Below are 20,892 nucleotides of genomic sequence, written 5' to 3'. Positions count from 1 at the left end.
CTTGTGTATGTGGGTATGGGATTTTTGTTGATGCCTCTCATGGCGAGCTTTGGTTTTCTGCGGGGGAATTTGCGTATGGTAAGTTTAGTTTTTTTTTTATATTGTACCGAATTTCTCTATTTTGAGGTATTTCTTGTTGTATTACACTTTTCTGCGCTAAGTATGGGTTCGCAAGCTGCAGTAAGAATTAAAATTTTGCAGTTGTTGCTCTTTCTCCCTTCCCAGCACTAATACCACTAAGATTTTTTCGAGTCTATACTAGCACTAGTGAAGGCGAAAAGAACGACATACGTAAAATCTGTATCCCATACTTCAGTTGACGTAGACAGCTCAACTGAAGTGCGGGATACTGGTGCCAGCTAGACGAAAAAGCGACATATGTAACATTGATGTGATTTACCTATGCAAGGCAACTGAAGTATAGGACACAAATGTTATATATGTCGCTATTTTTCTAACTGTGTTCCCCAATCATCTGTACAGGTGTTCCGAAATTTTCTGTAGTCATCCGCTAGGAGTTACTGCTTGCTATTTCAACATCTGTTTTTAAGTTGTCAAGAAAATCATTCCTGTTTCCTTCTTGAGGATGCTCACGCATAAACCAACGATTATAGTAATGATGCTGATTTTCGGTTGCGCTCTTTAGGTTATACAGTGATGTGCGTCAAGTACTGCTTAATTTTAGAGTCTCCAAACAAATAATACCTGAAAGCAGAAAGAAACATGCTTGATCTTGATGTGTTTGCCGTGACAGCACTCATCTCGTCAACCTTAGTATGCACTGATACATTATTTAGGCCAAAACTGACCGCACCGAGCCAAACACGTTCCTTCTGTTATCTGAGCGTCAAAGAAAGCGGAGTTTTCAAGCACACTCATTTGGCCTGTGGAAACATCGTACTACGTAGAGCTGTTGATTCAAGGAGTTCTATCATTCACCACTGGACGTCAGCGGAATCGTTTTCAGATTGGCAACTAACAATTCATCATAACCCATCCAATTTGCTGGAAATATTTATAAGTTAAATACAGAAACTTAGCTCGCAAATCACTTTATGTATTAGTGAAAGCGATATGAAAATCCCTATAGTAACTATCCCGAATATGCAGAAAGGTTCCATCAAGGGACTTCAATTTGTCTATTTTGTCTTCTAAAGATGACTCGTAGTCATGGTATTAATTGATTTCTTCTCCGCAGACCGTATAGTAGCTCACTTTAATGTTGAAACTTTTGAACTGGTGTAACAGAAGCAGAACTATCCATAATCTATCAGCTACAGTCTCTTTAACCAAACTTTTGGCCTGAGTAACGCAATGTGACGTCGCTGCTGATACCATTGCAGACACAAAGAAAACTGTTCACAAATGATTTAGTCTGCCTATTGGACTTCACCACAACTTATATACTTCCAAGCAATTTCATGGACCATCATTAATTTGTGATGAAGTCCAATTGGCGCACTAAGTGATTGCTGAAGGAGTTTCTTTGTGTTTTTGTACTTTAGAGTGCAATGAAAGTAAATCCTCGTTAACTATGTGCTGGGGCAATCAGGTATTTAGCAGCTTCCCTTGAAGCTACAGATGGGGGAGTTGCAACGACAGTGCTCAGCTGTAGACAGAGCGTAGGCGGAATGTCTTGTTTTCAAATGACTCCTGGTTCTGTGTACAGACTCGTGATGGACGAATCTGCGTGTGAGGGCATTTATCACTGTCATAACGGCTCTGCAGCTAACATGATGGTACAGGGTGCCATTCCGTAGCCATTCCGGTTACTTCTGGTTCACATAGCCAGTGGTATGAACAGCAGCCATTCATTACACCCATTAAACTGATGACTGTCATGTTCGACTGGTGTGCACCACTTCGAGATACCGGTGACTCTGTCTTTCACCAAGATAATGTCAGACAGCATGTTGCCTGTGCTGTCCGGATCTATCTCGACACAGAGGGAGTTCATTTGTAACTCTTGACATCATGTTCTACAAATCTCCCAGCCACTGGAAACATCTGGTCAAAGGTTGCCGGAAGACTGGAAGGCCACCACACGCCAGCCACTTCAATTGATGAACTCCCTGGCTCATATTTGAAGCAGTATGGAATGATTTACCTGCATCTGCAATCGAAATGAAAATTAAATGACTGTACGGCGTTATTAATTGCGAAACCCCATCTGGGGCTGTTTCACCATGAAGTGCATTTCTTTTTATTTGACGTAACTTTGGGACTTGCATATCAATGATGACGGAATTATGATGTCGACGATACAACATCTAATCCCTGAGTGGATAATGGCTCAGTATGACATCAAGACCAGCCGATTTTGCACCTTTCTTACAGAAAAAAGTGGCAGCTCTGTGCAATAAATTTCTCACCGTGCACGGTCCCTAGATACCTATAATTTTAAGGTATGTTCTTCCGAATGTAAGGTTTGGTCACCTCAGGCTGGAAACCCATAATCTTTTATCAGAATGGAAACCGAGGAACGTGTGTGGCGTCATCAGACGCAATAAAACAAGGTCAAATATGGCTGCATTTATTTAGTTACAAGACGTATATACACACACTTTAGTTCCACAAAAGTTTGTCAGTTGACCACGGTTTCGATTGCACACCGAGAATCTTCATCAGAACAAAAACTTACATGGATTACCTCAAAATATAATGATATTAACTGAAATAATATGCACTTAATAAGATTATTCCATAAATTACGTACAAGCAGAATGTACTTACCTGTAATCACACTGTGGTTTAAAACGTGTGAGTAAAAGTGCTCTCGTCAAAGAGAAATGTCATAGGAATAAAAACTGAAATTTTAAAAGTATAACAATATTGCCAACCAGATAAAATACACCATACAATATAACGACAAATGCAAGGTCACTTAGGCCAAAAAGTGGCATAAAACAGCCGCTACCGCAAGACTAAACAGCTAACATGCCGAGGCAACCACCAGGTGGACACAAAAGCAGATTCACGGCATCTAGTAGAAAGTAACCGAAATACATACAACTTAAGAACAACTGAGGCATTGCAAGGACAATTTTAAAAAAATTACTGGTAACATATAGGAACCAGCTTGTGATAGATACAACATAACGTAACAGTCTTTTTACAAAAAGAAAATATAGTTCAGGTAATATACAGAGAAAACATAAGGTTGGAAGGAAAAACGATGTTTAGGAGACTGCACTGAGGAGAGTATCGTCATTCAGAAAATTTTAATTATCGGCTCTACGCCTTGAACAAAGCTTTTGTTGGGTAATTGAAAACGTTCGTTAAGAATGAGACCGTCCATCAGAGATGGTTGTTTGTAAATTTCTAACTCTTCTACGACGTTAAGCCTAAAGCCTTGTTCCTCTGAGTGCAAGATCCTCACGTCTTATACATCTTTAGAATTATGCGCTGTGACTAATAAATGATCGGCGAAAGTTGAATTATGAGCATTGGTGAATTTTTTTCCGTAGTAAGTGTTCCTTGAATTTTATCGAAAAAGCTCGGCCTGTTTGCCCTTTGTAATAGGCGGGACAGTTGTAGCAAATGTTATTTAATAAACAGCAGAGTTTTGCAAAGGTGTAAGTAGGCTTTTTAAGTTTCTTTATTGGTAACGCCACGTAGCGCTCTGTATGTAGATCACTGGCTGTGCTGTGTGCAGTCTGTGGCTGGTTTGCATTGTTGTTTGCTATTGTAGTGTTGGGCAGCTGGATGTTAACAGCGCGTAGCGTTGCGCAGTTGGAGGTGAGCCACCAGCAGTGGTAGATGTGGGGAGAGAAATGGCGGAGTTTTGAGAGCGGATGATTTGGACGTGTGTCCATCAGAGACAGTAAATTTGTAAGACTGGCTGTCATGAACTGATATATTTATATATAATGACTTTCAAAATCTTTCATTTGCTAATTATGCCTAACAGTAGTTAGTGCCTTCAGTAGTTCGAATCTTTTATTTAGCTAGAAGTATTGCAGCAGCTCGCTGTATTGCAGTAGTTTGAGTAACGAAGATTTATGTGAGGTAAGTGATTTATGAAAGGTAAGGGTTATTGTTAGTCAGGGCCATTCTTTTGTAGGGTTTTTTGAAAGTCAGATTGCGTTGGGCTAAAAATATTGTGTATCAGTTTACTGTTGATCAGAATAAGTAAAGAGAGTAATGTCTGAGTACGTTCAGTTCTGCTCAGTTGTTTGAAAATCAAGTAATGTAAGATGTTTATCAGCACAGTAATTCATTAATTTTTCTAAGGGGACCTTTCATAAAGGGGAAAGCGTAGGTTCAAGTTAAATATGATGTTACTTTTTAAAGAGTTAGTAGTGGAGAAGGCTACTCTACAGTAATACTTACTTTTAAGCAGACAATGTATTTTGTAAGAAACTGGACACAGAAATGATACAGTGGAAAATATTTTCTTTTAATTAAGTTCATTATCAGAAATGCTTAGGGTGGTGATTTTCTTATTGGCTTTACTACTATAATATGATCTACCATGGAAGACAGTTGGTTTTCCTAATAAAATATTATCTACTATGGAAGGGTCATAGCCATTACTGACTGCCAGAATTTCAATCAGACTGATTTCAGATTAGAGATGTTTACTAGAAAGTGGGATGGAGGTGGCTCCATGGATATCTGGATTAAAAGTCTTTCTCATGAGAATGTGGGTATACTGAAGCGAAAGATATAATTTGATCAGAAGTGCTTTCTTTACGCAAGATACTGAAGCTAATTTTGTCGTCTACTATTGTAAGAGTAAGATCTAGAAAATGTAACTGCCAGAACTCATTTACAAGTCTATATCATCATTAGGCCATTTGTAAATGATCAATATGTCAATCTTCAATCAGCCTGATTAAAACTATTGCAGTCAATAATGGCTACGACCCTCGAACAGTATATAATATTTTAGTAGTAAAACCAATAACAGAAGCACCATCCTAGGCATTTCTAATAACGAACCTAATTTTAAAAAATTTCTCTATACCATTTTTGTTGGTGGGGTTTCTTACAAAATATGGTGTCTGCTTCAAAATAAGTATAACTGTAGAAAAGCCTTCACCACTAATAATTCTTTAAAAAATAACATCATATGTTACTTGAACCTACGTTATCCTCTTTGCAAAACTGTGCTGTTTATAAAACAATATTTGGGACCATTGTACCGCATATTACATGGGGAAAAGAGGCCGAGCTATTTAGATAAAATTCAAGGAACACCTTCTAAAGAAAAAAGGCACCAATGTTCATAATTCAGCTTTCGCCGATCATTTATTAATCATAGGGCATAATCCTAAAGATGCAGAAGACGTGCAGATCTTGCACTCAGACAAACAAGGCTTTAGGCTTAACAACTTAGAAGAGCTAGAAATCTTTAAACACCTGTCTCCGAAGGACGGTCTCATTCTTAACGACAATTTGCAATTACGCAACAGAAGCTTTGTTCAAGGCGTAGAGTCGCTAATTAAAATTGTCTAGACGACGATACTCTCCTCTGTGTAGTCCCCTAAACATCGTTTTTCCTTCCAGTCTTATGTTTTCTCTGTTTATTACCAGAACTATATTTTCTTTTGTAAAAAAGCCTGTTACGTTATGTTGTAACTTTCATACACTGGTTCCTATATGTTACCAGTAATTTTTAAAATTGTCCTTGCAATGCCTCAGTTATTCTTAAGCTGTCTGTATTTCGATTACTTCCTGCTAGATGGCGCCAATCTGCTTTCGTGTCCACCTCGTGCTGGCGTCCGCGTGTTAGCTGTTTAGTTTCGAGGTAGCGGCTGTATTATTCAGCTCTTGGGCCTAAGCGACCTTACGGATGTCATTATAAAAGAATTTCAAATGTGTGTGAAATCTTATGGGACTTAACTTCTAAGGTCATCAGTCCCTAAGCTTACACACTACTTAACCTAAATTATCCTAATGACAAACACACACAACCATGCCCGAGGGAGGCATCGAACCTCTGCCAAGAAGTTATCATTATATTGTACGGAGTATTTTATCTGATTGGCAATTACGTTATAATTTTACATTTGCAGTTTTTGTTCTTATGACATTTCCCTTTGACGAGGGCATTTTTGTTCAGACGTTTTAAACCACGGTGTGATTACATGTAAGTACATTCTGCTTGTACATAATTAATGGAATAATCCTATTAAGTGTATATTATTCCAGTTAATGTCATTATATTTTTAGTTATTGCACGTATGTTTTTATTCTGATGACGATTGCCGTAGTTCAATCGAAACCGTGGTCAACTGACAAACTTTTGTGGAACCGAAGTGGGTGTGTTCACGTCCTGTAATTAAATAGCGTACGGTTGCTGGATCACAGCCAATAAAATGTTTAAAATCTTTGTTATTCTCTAAACTATATATTGTCCCCATGTCTTCGGCAGTTGCTGATGTCTTTGTAAGCTTTAGTGGACTCTGCAGAATCCAGAGGCAAACTTATCGCTGCCAAAGATCGCTGCATCAGGGCTGAACACAGGCCGGTGACTCGAGGTGGGGTGGATTGCGCATCCATTGGTTTTGGATGGCGCTTCCTGTCGGCTGGTTTGCAGTGGATGAGGACGTGACTATGGTACATGTCTGTGTTTGGCTCACACGCTACCTTGAAAGCAATCTGCTACCTTAGGTTACTGCCTTGGTTGTCCCATCACATGGACCATAATGTAAGACGCTAAAATGTTGTGTGAAATGGTGATCCTCGCCTGCCGTTTCGGTAGGATGTCTGACCCAAACGATGCTCAAGTTTCAGAGCGATTAATGCTTTGAACTGAAATGGTATTCATACACTCGTGGACCACCCGTGAGTAGTCTTCCTGTTGATGGGTATATGGTCATCACATCAGCCACCAAGAGTATGACAAATACTGGAACAATCTTATGCTAGCTGTTACGATATGATAATCAGAGAATCTTTGCAAAAACAGACGTAATGTCTGATGGGACAACAGCAATCAGTGATTTTCTAATGTTACTTATAACCCGTCTAGACGGATTATAAGTAACATTATTCAGAGAATCGTGTGTGAACAACATGAATGCCATAGATCGTACTGACTGACTGCCTTTAGGCTAGCAAGGTGGCGTGTACAGGGTGAGTCACCTAACATTACCGCTGGATATATTTCGTAAACCACATCAAATACTGATGAATCAATTCAACAAACCTAACGTGAGGAGAGGGGCTAGTGTAATTGGTTAATACAAACCATAAAAAAATGCACGGAAGTATGTTTTTTAACACAAACCTACGTTTTTTCAGAGCGTTTAATGCTTTGAACTGAAATGGTATTCATACACTCGTGGACCACCCGTGAGTAGTCTTCCTGTTGATGGGTATATGGTCATCACATCAGCCACCAAGAGTATGACAAATACTGGAACAATCTTATGCTAGCTGTTACGATATGATAATCAGAGAATCTTTGCAAAAACAGACGTAATGTCTGATGGGATAACAGCAATCAGTGATTTTCTAATGTTACTTATAACCCGTCTAGACGGATTATAAGTAACATTATTCAGAGAATCGTGTGTGAACAACATGAATGCCATAGATCGTACTGACTGACTGCCTTTAGGCTAGCAAGGTGGCGTATACAGGGTGAGTCACCTAACATTACCGCTGGATATATTTCGTAAACCACATCAAATACTGACGAATCGATTCAACAGACCTAACGTGAGGAGAGGGGCTAGTGTAATTGGTTAATACAAACCATAAAAAAATGCACGGAAGTATGTTTTTAACACAAACCTAAGTTTTTTTAATCAGTACCGTTTGTTGCATTGTAAAATGTTAATTACATAAGGAGATATTGTAACCTAAAGTTGACGCTTGAGAACCACTCCTCCGCTGTTTGATCGTGTGTATCGGAGAGCACCGAATTACGTAGGGATTTAAAGGTAACCGGTGATGGACCTAAGGCACAGAAGAGACTGGAACAGCACAATACGTCCACATGCTAACACCTTTTTATTGGTCTTTTCACTGACGCACATGTACATTACCATGAGGGGTGAGGTACACGTACACACGTGGTTTCCGTTTTCAATTACGGAGTGGAATAGAGTGTGTCCCGACATGTCAGGCCAATAGATGTACAATGTGGTGGCCATCATTTGCTGCACACAATTGCAATCTCTGGCGTAATGAATGTCGTACACGCCGCAGTACATCTGGTGTAATGTCGCCGCAGGCTGCCACAATACGTTGTTTCATATCCTCTGGGGTTGTAGGTACATCACGGTACACATTCTCCTTTAACGTACCCCACAGAAAGAAATCCAGAGGTGTAAGATCAGGAAAACGGGCTGGCCAATTTATGCGTCCTCCACGTCCTATGAAACGCCCGTCGAACATCCTGTCAAGGTTCAGCCTAGTGTTAATTGCGGAATGTGCAGGTGCACCATCATGCTGATACCACATACGTCGACGCGTTTCCAGTGGGACATTTTCGAGCAACGTTGGCAGATCATTTTGGAGAAACGCGATGTATGTTGTAGCTGTTTGGGCCCCTGCAATGAAGTAAGGACCAATGAGGTGGTGGCCAATGATTCCGCACCATCCATTTACAGTCCACGGTCGCTGTCGCTCTACCTGTCTGAGCCAGCGAGGATTGTCCACGGACCAGTAATGCATGTTCCGTAGATTCACTGCCCCGTGGTTTGTGAAACCCGCTTCATCGGTAAACAGGTAGAACTGCAACTCATTCTCTGTTAATGCCCATTGACAGAATTGCACTCGATGATTAAAGTCATCACCATGTAATTGCTGATGTAGCGACACGTGAAACGGGTGAAAGCGGTGACGATGCAGTATGCGCATGACACTACTTTGACTCAGTCCATCGGCTCTCGCAATGTCCCGTGTACTCATGTGTGGGTTCATGGCAACAGCAGCTAACACACCAACTGCACCCGCTTCTCCTGTGACGGGCCTGTTACGGACCCGTTTGCGTGCTACGACCGTACCTGTTGCATACAGTTGGCGGTAGATGTTTTGCAATGTGTAGCACGTTGTATGCTTTCTGTCCGGGTACCGTTCTGCATACAACCTGCAGGCTTCAGCTGCATTTCGTCGACACACGCCATAGATGAGTATCATCTCCGCCTTTTCAGCGTTCGAATACACCATGGTCACAGTTCCTACAACACTACACAATCACAGACGTCTGGTAACACGGTGTACTACAGTTGGTCTGAGTGCGGAGACGAATGCAGAATAACAATAGCAGCAAGCGCTACATCCAGACACTGCGACAGCTAGACCAAACCATAACAGTGCACTACAGTCACACTCGTAAACACGGTCGTCATCGTAAACATGTCCCTGCAGATGCTGCTCGCCGACCGTGGCCCGTGTTTGTTACAACACGCAACTGAACGTCAGAGGTTTCAAGCGTCAACTATAGGTTACAATATCTCCGGATGTAATTAACATTTTACAATGCAACAGACGGCACTGATTACGTATTTGTTTATATCTTCAGATGTGCTAACGAAACTAACGTGGTTCCATTTAGAAAACGTAGGTTTGTGTTAAAAAACATACTTCCGTGCATTTTTGTATGGTTTGTATTAAACATTTACACTAGCCCCTCTCCTCACGTTCGGGCAGTCGAATTGGTTCGTCAGTATTTGATGTGGTTTACGAAATATACCCAGCGGTAACGTTAGGTGACTCTCCCTGTATATGGCACTGAGTAGCGCCTTTGCTGTACGACGTCATTTATAACAACGTAATAGGTCTCACTCGCTACAAGTCGTCAGATGTCTTCGGTTTTGCTGTACTGACTGATCAGTTTATTTCTGTATCTTAAGTTCTTCATCAGACCCCTCATAAATGTTTTTGTTTCCTAGCTAGTTCTTCTTGCATAATGTTATGAGAGTGATGGGCCCACGTTGGTATGTACTAGTTTTACAGTTTTCTGCTAGGCTCACTCGCAATGACACGCAGCAGTGTTGATGTTGACTCTTGATGACTGACTAACCACGTAGAAATTTTTATGCCCAGTGGCTGGCTTGTGTTGATTCTTCTATGTACTTGAGTAATACCAAGCTGTAGGGACTTAAAAAGACATTCTCTATTCAATTTCATTACTACCTTGATTGATAACACCACTATACTGTATATACATAGAATATGTAACATTTGATTATTAACTATTTCTTCCGGGTGTTGTATTTTTAATAGGTAGCAGTGTATTTCAAAGTAAGCATGGTACTGTCACGATCCAACAGAATATCATCTTTCGCTGTTTTTTTTTTCTTTTCAAGATAGACATTTTTCAATATGTTCATGCAAAGACGGTTTCATCTTTCAATTTTCCTGTTGTATCATGTTGGTGGCCTACGTCTTCCATATTGTATCTCAAAATAACCATACAAAATTGAGGTGAGTTTTATTTAGTCGCTTTCAGCAGAAAGACATGAAGTATGAACAGTCCACATTTTCCATTCATGTGTTTGAAACGAATGAGATAAATTGAAGCTGCCGTGTTAGGCTTTAGTATGGTGTCGCTATTTTCCAAGCGCGAAAAGTGGTTGAAAAGTTGTGCACCTCTCACAACACCTGTTAATTAAACCAATTTACAGTTCTTCCTTTGTGTGCGTGTAAGGCCATGTGATGTAAAGAAAAAACTACAAAGCAGCATTAACTCGCACTAATAGCACCCCAGAGCAAACGAATAACGCTCCACACATGGATGACTTATCCCACACAGCTCCACTACGTCATAGCTCAGAGCTGACGGACGGTATCGAACGCTCAAGTTGGCTCAACGATTTCATCAACGAACTCATAACAGCAACAATGTTTCTGGCCATACACGCGTACCAACCGACCGACCAGCCACCAAATTGGATATTTGAAGGCGCTTTGGCCAACCAAGCGATCGACTATTCTTGTCAGTTGGTTAGTTGGGTACGACCAACCGACGCCCGACCCCCAACCACTTCACCCGCCCCCTCTCCCATTTTACTCAAAATAACTGTGCAGTATGTAGCGCTGTCGTGCCAACCGCCCGACAAAAGTGGGTCGTTGCTCCATTGTTATGGCTGAGTAAAACCGGTCGGGTCGTGTTAAGATTGCACACGAAATTGATCGGTCGGGTGGTTGGTGCGTGTCTGGGACCCTTAACTGAGACTACAAGAACAACAGCAGAGTACACGTGCGGCTCAGACAGAGCTGTTTATTGAGAGCGCTGGCTGCGCGGACACAGCCTGTAGTTACATCGCAGGCTGACGCGGTCCGGCTGTTGCGCGACGGATGCGTTGCGGACGCAGAGGCGGCAACGGCGGCTCAACCTCATCGACACGCGCCGAGCCCCCTCACGGCTGGAGGACGAACTGCTGGGCGTGGGCTGGATGCGACGAAGCTCACGGCGCTTCCGCCTCCGGCGCGGCACCTCCCAAGCGCTGTCGGAGTAGTAGGCGGCAGGGGATGGGCACGACAGGGTCAACATTTAGCGGGGTCGTGTCAACTGCTGAGACTAAGGGAGCACTAACAAGTCTGGCAGATTTCTACGAAATGGCGTGGAATTTCGTTGCAGTTATACTAACCTACGTTTATAGCAAGTGTTGATTTAGAATAAAGAGTTTCAGCCTTCCGCTGTGACAGAAAACTTTGAGGATCCTGGTGCTTCGATGGAACACCTTCCTCATTTTGAAGGCTCATAAAATATATAAAAATCAGAGAAACTTGTTTTATTCAGTCAATACTTCAATTTTATATGATGACTACCAACACCGAGCGAGGTGGCGCAGTGGTTAGCACACCGGACTCGCATTCGGGAGGACGACGGTTCAATCCCGTCTCCAGCCATCCTGATTTACGTTTTCCGTGATTTCCCTAAATCGTTTCAGGCAAATGCCGGGATGGTTCCTTTGAAAGGGCACGGCCGATTTCCTTCCCCATCCTTCCCTAACCCGAGCTTGCGCTCCGTCTCTAATGACATCGTTGTCGACGGGACGTTAAAACAGTAATCTCCTCCTCCTCTTCCTCCTACCAACACAAAAATCACAATAAAATTTTAAAACGGTAATTTGTATTGGCAATATATTGGAAAATAGCGCCATGTTATTCATTAGTTTTTTTGCAGAGCTCTTTCTCAACACCAGTGTTAGACGGAACGCAACCTGGGAAACCCTGATTTAGGTTAAATCTTTTACAGTGGTGGCTGGAATCTATTCTTTAGAATTGTACTGTAGCAGTGATAAAATACAGAGAGTGAAAGATTGTATACAGCTTGCACAGAAACCAGCTGCTGTTTTAAGAGTCCAAGGACGTTGTTATTGAGTCTGTTTATCATGCAAGCAGTAAAGGCAAGCAAGGAGAAATTTGGAAAAGGAATTGATGTTCGGGAAAAGAAACAAAAACTTCGAGGTTGGTCGATAACATTGTAATTATGTCAGAGATACCAGAGTCCTTCTAAGAACTTTTCGGTATAGTGGATAGTACTTTGAGAAGTGGTAAAGAGATGAACGTCCACAAAAGTAAAATGAAGGTTATGGAATGTGCTCGAATTAGATCAGAGAATGCTGAGGCTATTAAATTACGAGATTATATACTAAATATGCTAGATGAGTTTTGCTGTTTGTGCAGCAAAATAACTTGCAATGGTCTAAATAGAGAGAAGATCAAATATAGATTGGTTATGATAAGGATAGCATTTTGGAAAGAAAGATGTATTTATTCACGTTTAATGCAAAATTTAAGAGCTAGAAAATGTTTTCTGTGGCGTTTGTCAGGGATTTAGCCATGTACAGAAGTGAAACTCGCACGATGAACAGCTGAGACAAGAAGAGAATAGAAACTTTTGAAATGCGGTACTTCAGTCAAATGCTGAAGGTTAGATGGCTAGACCGGATGAGTAATGAAGAGGTATTGAATCTAATTAGGCAAGAAATAAATTTGTGGCATAACTCGACTAAAAGCAGGGATCGGTTGATAAGACACATCCTGAGATATCAAGACATGTCAGTTTGCAGTAGAAGAAAATTTGGAGAAGGAGATGGGGTAAATTGTAGGGGTAGACGAAGGGACGAATACTGTGAGAAAATTGAAATGGACGAAGGTTGGAATAGCTGTTCAGAGATAAAGAGGCTTGCACGTGATACACTAGCATGGACAGCTGCATCAAACCAGACTTCAGACTGAAAACCACAACAACACCAACACTGTTGCCTGACCGTTGATAAATGTGATTCTTGAACATGTTATGGTCAGTTTGACAGGCAAGTGTAATAAGCAGTTGCCGAGATCCTTGGTGATCAATCTAGGTATGAAAATTGCTTCTAAAGTCTTCCTACCACTATCAAACGCACCACAATGCAGTAAGTATGGCGCCGTTGCCCTTCGTAATCTCAAATTACTGACCGAGGCGGCGCTGTGGTTAGCGCACTGGATCGCATTCGGGAGTGCGACGGTTGAAAACCGCGTCCGACCATGCTGATTTAGGTTTTTCGTGATTTCCCTAACATCGCTTCGGGCAAATGCCAGAATAGTTCGTTTGAAAGGGCACGGCCGATTTCCTCCCCTACCTTCTCCTAATCCGAGTTTGTGCTCCGTCTGTAGTGACTTCGGCGTCGACGGGACGTTAAACACTAACCTCCTCCCTCTCCTCTTATGTGAAATTGTTCCTCCTGTAACGAAACCTCAGTTCCCTTTTCCTATCCTTTTCTTATTTTCTGATCAACACGTCGGGTGCATGAGATGCCGAGTCTGATTGTACGATAGTAACCTGCCCTTGCTTCAATCGGCTTTGTGTGGATGGTATTCCCATAATTCGATGGTAAGTCCCCCGGCTCATTGATTCTACACTCCAGCTTGGATAGTAGATAGGATGCTAAGTCCCAAAATGATTTTACAATTGCCAAAGAAATGTTATTTGTCCCTTCTGTCTTCATTGACGCCAACTCGCCTAAAGCACTGTCAACTTTTAATTCTAGTCCTGGAACGCTATGCTCTCCAAATCGAATCCCATTGAGTTTGTATAAGTTACGAGAGCATTCGTCTCAGTATTTCCTTTTTACAAAAATAGAAAAAGGAAAAAAATCTGGCCCAACCACCTTTTTTGAACCAGGTATTCTTTTAACCTTTCCTGCTTTTACAGAGCAGGCAAGCATCCGACTATTTCTGTGATCAGGTGTTGATGGCGAACACTTTGCCGGCTACTAGGAGTTTCGCCGTCATTCAACCACTTTCCATAGACGCTCACAGCAGTAGATACTAGCATGCCTACACCCGACAAGCTTCACCGTGGCCGAAATGCTTGTTGACAGGCGCTGGGTGATAACAATCCACCCTTTACTAGAGTCGCCTATATCTGTGGATTTCCCCATTTTTGGCCCGTGTTTTGGGTAGAATGACTACCCATTAGCCTCTGTCCCACTTACACACTTCCTTTAGCGCGAAGCATTCAGTCTCGTGGTGGGCTGTGGTTGGAGTGTGTTGGCCAATCAGTACATTCTGTAGCTTTTCATCTACTTGAACTGGATTAAGATGACTGGTGTTTCACATCGTGCCTACGTCTACTACCCTTCTAACCCTACACAGAGAACTCTGTAAGTGAACTAACTATCGCTCCTGGAAAGCGGTAGACAGCTCTTTTCATCTCTGTGCATTGTCCACACTCCCACAAATTTTATTACTTGTCGGGATACGGCCTCAAAAACATGAGACAATCTCAGTGTCTTCTGATCACAATGGCAGCCTTAACGGTTAAAAATAACTGATGACCAAAGTAACTAATGGCTGAACCTTCATTGTCGGTTATGAACGAAAGGTAACAAGTGGACGTACAGCTACAGCTTGCGGCCTTCAGTTACGACCGAATTCTACAAAGCTGATGATACTCACCCCAGATGACTCCAACTCCAGCTCCCAGAGCAGCCGGCTGTACATTCCGTAGAAATCGTCAAGGTAGACGCGTCCATCCTGTAAACAAAACGGCTTATGAGCTGCGTCGTAGCTAAAATCTAACTATAGCTCCAGATATAACATGAATACGTTCAAAGGCAGAACAAAAGCTGTCAAGCTTCCTTGAAATTTAAGAATATTGATGTGAAGAACGCATGATTCACCGTAATCTCAATTATGTATTCGTTCGATTAGACATCGCATGCCAATTTAGTGTTTTATTGTTGGTGATGCTTCTGGCACCTTCAAACGCCGCTCCCATTTTACTGAAGCCCACACAACGCCATACCGGAGAAATTACGCAATTATTTTCGAAAGAAGCCGCAGTTAACAGGTACGAATATGAATACTGGCCCAGTGATTTCAAGACTATGAGAGACAACGAGAGGAAAGCGAAAAAAGGACATTTACTTCACAACCCCTACTGAATAATCACGTCTGTCTTAAATGAAATTAGTTTTATTCTTTTTTTAGTGTTCTGTATAAGGGCAACATCAAGGGACTGGACGCTGTAAATATCTGTTCAAGAACGTAGGTTTCGTTTCTTACAAGCACATGCGAAAATGCTGCAAGTTATCAGTTCAGCTTAGTTGCATGAAACTTACGAAGTAGCAAATAGTGGGATTAATTTATCATTCACTAAGTTTTTCACATCTGATTCTTCTTTAATATTTCCTAGCACATCCCCTGTGTCTGTAACTTGCGCTTATTTTTCAGTCTTGAATTAATTTTGCCGTGATACAATTTTGTCTACCTTCATTTCCACAATTTTATCCTACTTTTGCTTAAACTATTTGGGACTTGTGTAACTGTAATCTCCACTATAACTTGAACTAGTCATTCCATTTTCACAATTGCTGTTAACAGTGATACAGAGTCCTCATGAACATTATCTGCATCCGTTAAGTCATTGTAGTTCAGTGATTGGTTGCTTGTTGTGGGTGGGGGGGGGGGGGGGGGGGGAGGGAGCTGATCACATTGCGAGGTCGCCATTCCAATCGAATTAGAGAAGGATGGGGAAGGAAGTCGGCCGTGCCCTTTCAAAGGATCCATCCCGGCATTTCTCTGAAGCGTCCAGGAAAATCACGGGAAACCTAAATCAGGATGGCCGGACGCGGGTTTTAACCGTTGGCCTACTGCATGCGAGTCCAGCGTGCAAATCAATGCGCCACCTCGCTCGGTGTGTCATTGTTTATGCAACGGTTTTCACGTATTTGACATCATTTACTAAGAGTAAACACAGCGTTGACCTGCAAATTGTGGCTTGAAAGTGAACGCTACAACAGCAACAGTGATTATTCTAGTTTTTTTTAATAAGTCTGTAGTCTAACTAGAGCACTCAGTTTATCGAGATGTAAGAATTCCTCTTATACTCCTACTTAACATATTTAAGACACTACATTGCGTACATGTATCTGTACACTCAGCATACATGTGTTGTTTTATGCAGATCACTGACGTACTGTTTTCTAGACCAAAGCCCCTATTTCTGAAACATACAACACTTTACAGCTACAAAATGAACGAAGTTTCGAAATAAATCATCTCGCTTGAAGAAATAAACGCAAATGGTAGTATTGAACACCTAATTTCACTTTCATGATGTGTATCAATATGACAAAACATGTTCTCTAGCTTATTATAGTGGTGTGTATACATGTAATTAAAGAACTATGCAATAAATGTAATCAACTGATTTCATGACTCACAGACACGAAGCGCCAAGAAATAGGTTGCAAAGTTCACAACGAACATTTCACAAAAGCAAGTTGGAATCTGCACTAAACGTGTATGCGAAATCTATTAAGAGACTATGTTTTGGTTCAAATGGCTCTGAGCACAATTGGACTTAACATCTGAGGTCATCAGTCCCCTAGAACTTAGAACTACTTAAACCTAACTAACCCAAGGACATCACACACATCCATGCCTAAGGCAGGATTCGAACCTGCGACCGTAGCTGTCGCACGGTTCCAGATTGTAGCGCCTAGAACCGCTCGGCCACAATGTCCGTCGACTACGTTTTGAGCTCCACTTCTTTGTAAACAAATCCTGAGAAACTACGCTCTGTCGACAAACTTTGATCAAGCTTTTAGCACAGCTTCAAGAATATTTTAGTGAAATGTTTCTCTATGAGCCTTACCATGCACTGCTGTATTACTGTATTCTCTTTTTATGAACTGCCAATATTTTAGTTGCCTTTAAGAAGAATATACTTACGTTTATATCGCAGTAAAAAAAAAAAACTTTCCCTTTTAACCAGAGAACAAACTAGCTCCATCTTTATATTCTATTGTTTTGTGATACCTGCATTACGGTATCTGCAACCGTTGCAAAACCTTTATGCTTCCTACAACACACGGACCAACCTGTGTAGTTTTATTATGGAGTTGATATTGTCCACTGAAGGCTTCCGCATTACATGTAGATGATTTGTTTTCGTGATGTCTTTTTCTGTGTTACTTGAAAGTTTTACCATAGAATGGAAGGTTTTATTAATATGTGTGGCTTCATATGTGAGGACTAATTTTCACTTTCACCGACCGATTTTAAGTAACCACACAACTCTTCGCCAGAAGCAAATCAGTAACAACGAATGTCCTTCTTTAGGGTTCCAAAACTATGGAAATCGGATGGGGAGAGATCAGGACCTATTGGACCATGTGCAAGGGCCTCCCAGAGGGAAACTTCTGCAGCTTAGTCGATATGATCTTAGCAGCATGTGGGCATAGTTGAAACACCCTTGGCAACACTTGGGACCACTTGAATGTGGCCATGGTTGTTTCGACCACGCTGCACAAATTTCGCTGGGGTGTTCTTACACGTCGTCAGTTAAGTCCCGGTCTCTGCCCATACGATTTTCATATTTTTGGAGCCCTGATGAAAGAGGTTCGTGGCTGTCGATTTACTCCGAACAAAGAGGTGCATGACTGGGAACAATCAGGTTTTCCTCGACAACCGCAAACATTTATCCATGGAAGCTTATCTAACTGTGGGATAATTGTAATAACAGATACAGTGATTACTTTTGAAATGATAAACAGTTTATTTATTTTTATTCCACCTGCCTCGTTTCCACTTGACTGTCCCTTATAAAAGCACAGAGAACGATTTTTGAAACTCGAGTGACATTTCATACCTCATATTACAAACAGAGATAAAGAGGGGTGCTTTCATGAGTAGAGGCATAGAAGTTGGAATTCGACCCTACAGTGTTTGCAACTATGTGTAGCCAAGCAGGCTTCCTATTCTCCAGAAGCAGTAACAGTAATTCTGTGATACTGTATAATGCCTCGGACGTACTAAACACAAACCGGCTTCATCGAAGCACTGCTGTGATTTAACGTCTCTAGAGTGACGAAACACGAGCTTCCTCACCTGCAGACTGTCCCCCATAGAAACTGTACGGGACGCCTTCTTCTTCTTCATTCTCCTGAACACTGCTCTCCTCTTCCTCCTCTCCCCTCACACAGCACGAAACCCAGCGGCGGAGCTTCCGCCACATCCTTGCGGACAGAAAGCACTTTAGTTATAGTTGAGAAATTCAGCTGCTATTAAAGGTTTCACAACACTTAATGATGCAAGGTCATATAATATTCGTGACACTAAGACGCGAAGGCTAGATAGAGATCATTGGATTTAGGTAACACCGTACAACAGTGAAACCGAAAATTGCATGAAATACCTGACTTTTTTCGATTTTGTAATGATAATGACGAATATAATAAAGAAAAGTGAAACCTAGGTCAGGAATTCATTTCACAAAAGTTTTCATCCACAAAGAAAAAAAGATGAAATTGAGTGGCAATGAACATATAACTGGTATATATGTCAAAAATGAAACAATGTGTCCCTTCCACCGGAGGTTCGAGCCCTCTCTCGGACATGGGTATGTGTGTTGTTCTTAGCATAAGTTAGTTGAAGTAGTGTGTGAGTCTAGGGACCGATGACCTCAGCAATTTGGTCCTTTCGAAATTCACACACATTTGAACATTTGAAAAAATGTAATGCAAACATTATTTAATGCTCAGATATCACCAATTCAGTATCTTAACGTCAGTTAGTATTGTAGGTGGTAGTTACAGTAATTTATTGTTATGTTTTTTTCTTCTAAACCGGATTTTACATATTTCACGAGAAATTTTATAAAGAAAATTAATCACGAAGGTGAGGCCTATACGCAATCGAGGGAAAAATACCCATGATTGAACGAATCAAAAGTGATACAGCTGCTTGAGGAAATGATTGACGATACACCACTGTTGGACAAATGATAGAGACGCTCTAACTATAACTTATAGGCAATAGGGCAAGCAAAAACGCGCAGATTTATAAAGACCAATTTCTTCACTTGAATGAGTATTATTTATTAATGAACGGAATTATTCATTCACATGATTGACTATCAGTTACTGGGATGTGTACTGATGTTTACGTTGACCGGCATTTGTAGTGAAAGAGAAGAGTGTTGAACTACCTTAACATTAAAAACATTGACTAATGGCTATTAATTATAGTCTGTTGCTGGTTAGATTCCCTTTACAGCTATTACCTGAAAGAATCGATGCCCTAAATGCATGCCACATATGGAAAGGAGAGTGACGCCGGTACATCACGCAGAGAACAAGGGAAGCTATTGATGCATAATCCTTTTATTATAATGAATGTCCAGTATCTATTACAATTGCATTTTCTAATCTTAGTTGGACGTGTTGAAGGTAGTTTTCCTTATGATTGGCATAACACTTTCTAAGCAGCTTCATTCCCTATGTTTACGTAATAATGTGCCGAAGAGGGCCATATGATCAAGAATTTTCTTTGGTTGTTATGGTTATATGTGTGTATTGACTGGTTTAATATTTTACAATTAAGCCCCACTTGCTGGCCAGACTTACCTAAAGAATATTTCCCCCAAGAATGTTAATTCATTCTTCAGATAAGAATTTTCAACAGTTGCGTTATGTCCTTTCTTTGTCTCTATTATCGTAAGGGTTTTCTGGAGTCACTGTCACTAGCAAACATGTTTAAATATTTAGAAGATTTTTTGACTAAAGCTGTCTTGATAATTGGGTTAATTTTAAAGTTAATAAAAATTTCAATAAATATTTTGTGTAAAATATGTGACCCAAGTTCAGTCAATAGCTCAACCCTTTCGATGCTAATTGCCCAGGTTCCTGCACCACAGTTTCCTTTCTTTTATAATTTTCTGTTTTGATGGCTATTGAATGTCATCAGTGCAAGTGTTTTATATTATTGAAGTGATTCTTCAACTCACGGATTCACAATTATTAAGATACTGGCTTAGCTCACCCTGCTTTGCTGAGGTTAACTGTGTAGTATGCACTGTTTTTTGTTATTTTTTCCTTTATTCGAATTTTCATGTTCACAAATTGCAGCATCTTCTGAACTTTGCACGCCAATGAAGGCCTAAGAAGCAACATATTTTCCGAAGAGTACTTCTGGCCAAAAAGCGAATCAGCCAGCTAACCATATCTTTTGAGTTCTTGTAGTGATATTTCCGTAACAATTTCCGTCCCCTGATACATATTTCTTTTGATGTTCAATACAAATTTTCGTAGATTTAACATTAAAATAATTTTAATATAACGAAGTATTATCATAAAATTCTTCATACTCTGTTTAATACAATTACGAGTAGAGTTTCCAGAAAAATTGAAAACACATATTGTTTTAAATCCATCCGAGAAGTCAGATACCCGTTTTCAAAGACGTTGCTGTAATAATGCTTAATTGGTAGTTTAATGATGTTTTAAAATTTTGTACACGACTGGAGCAGTAACCGTAATATGAAATCTTATTGTAGAAATAGTAAACAGTCGGTCAGTTGCAAACTGGAATGTTACCATGGTTTCAACGTGTGCGCCAGCTGTATATTGGCGAGGAAATACCATATGGCAACAGCCATGTTGTGCAGGTTTTAATTTATTAAGGAGGTAAAATTTTATATTTAACTGCAGTCTT

The sequence above is a fragment of the Schistocerca serialis genome, chromosome 8 (genome assembly GCF_023864345.2).
Source record: "Schistocerca serialis cubense isolate TAMUIC-IGC-003099 chromosome 8, iqSchSeri2.2, whole genome shotgun sequence".
Classification (NCBI taxonomy): domain Eukaryota; kingdom Metazoa; phylum Arthropoda; class Insecta; order Orthoptera; family Acrididae; genus Schistocerca; species Schistocerca serialis.
This window is presented reverse-complemented; position numbering follows the sequence as displayed.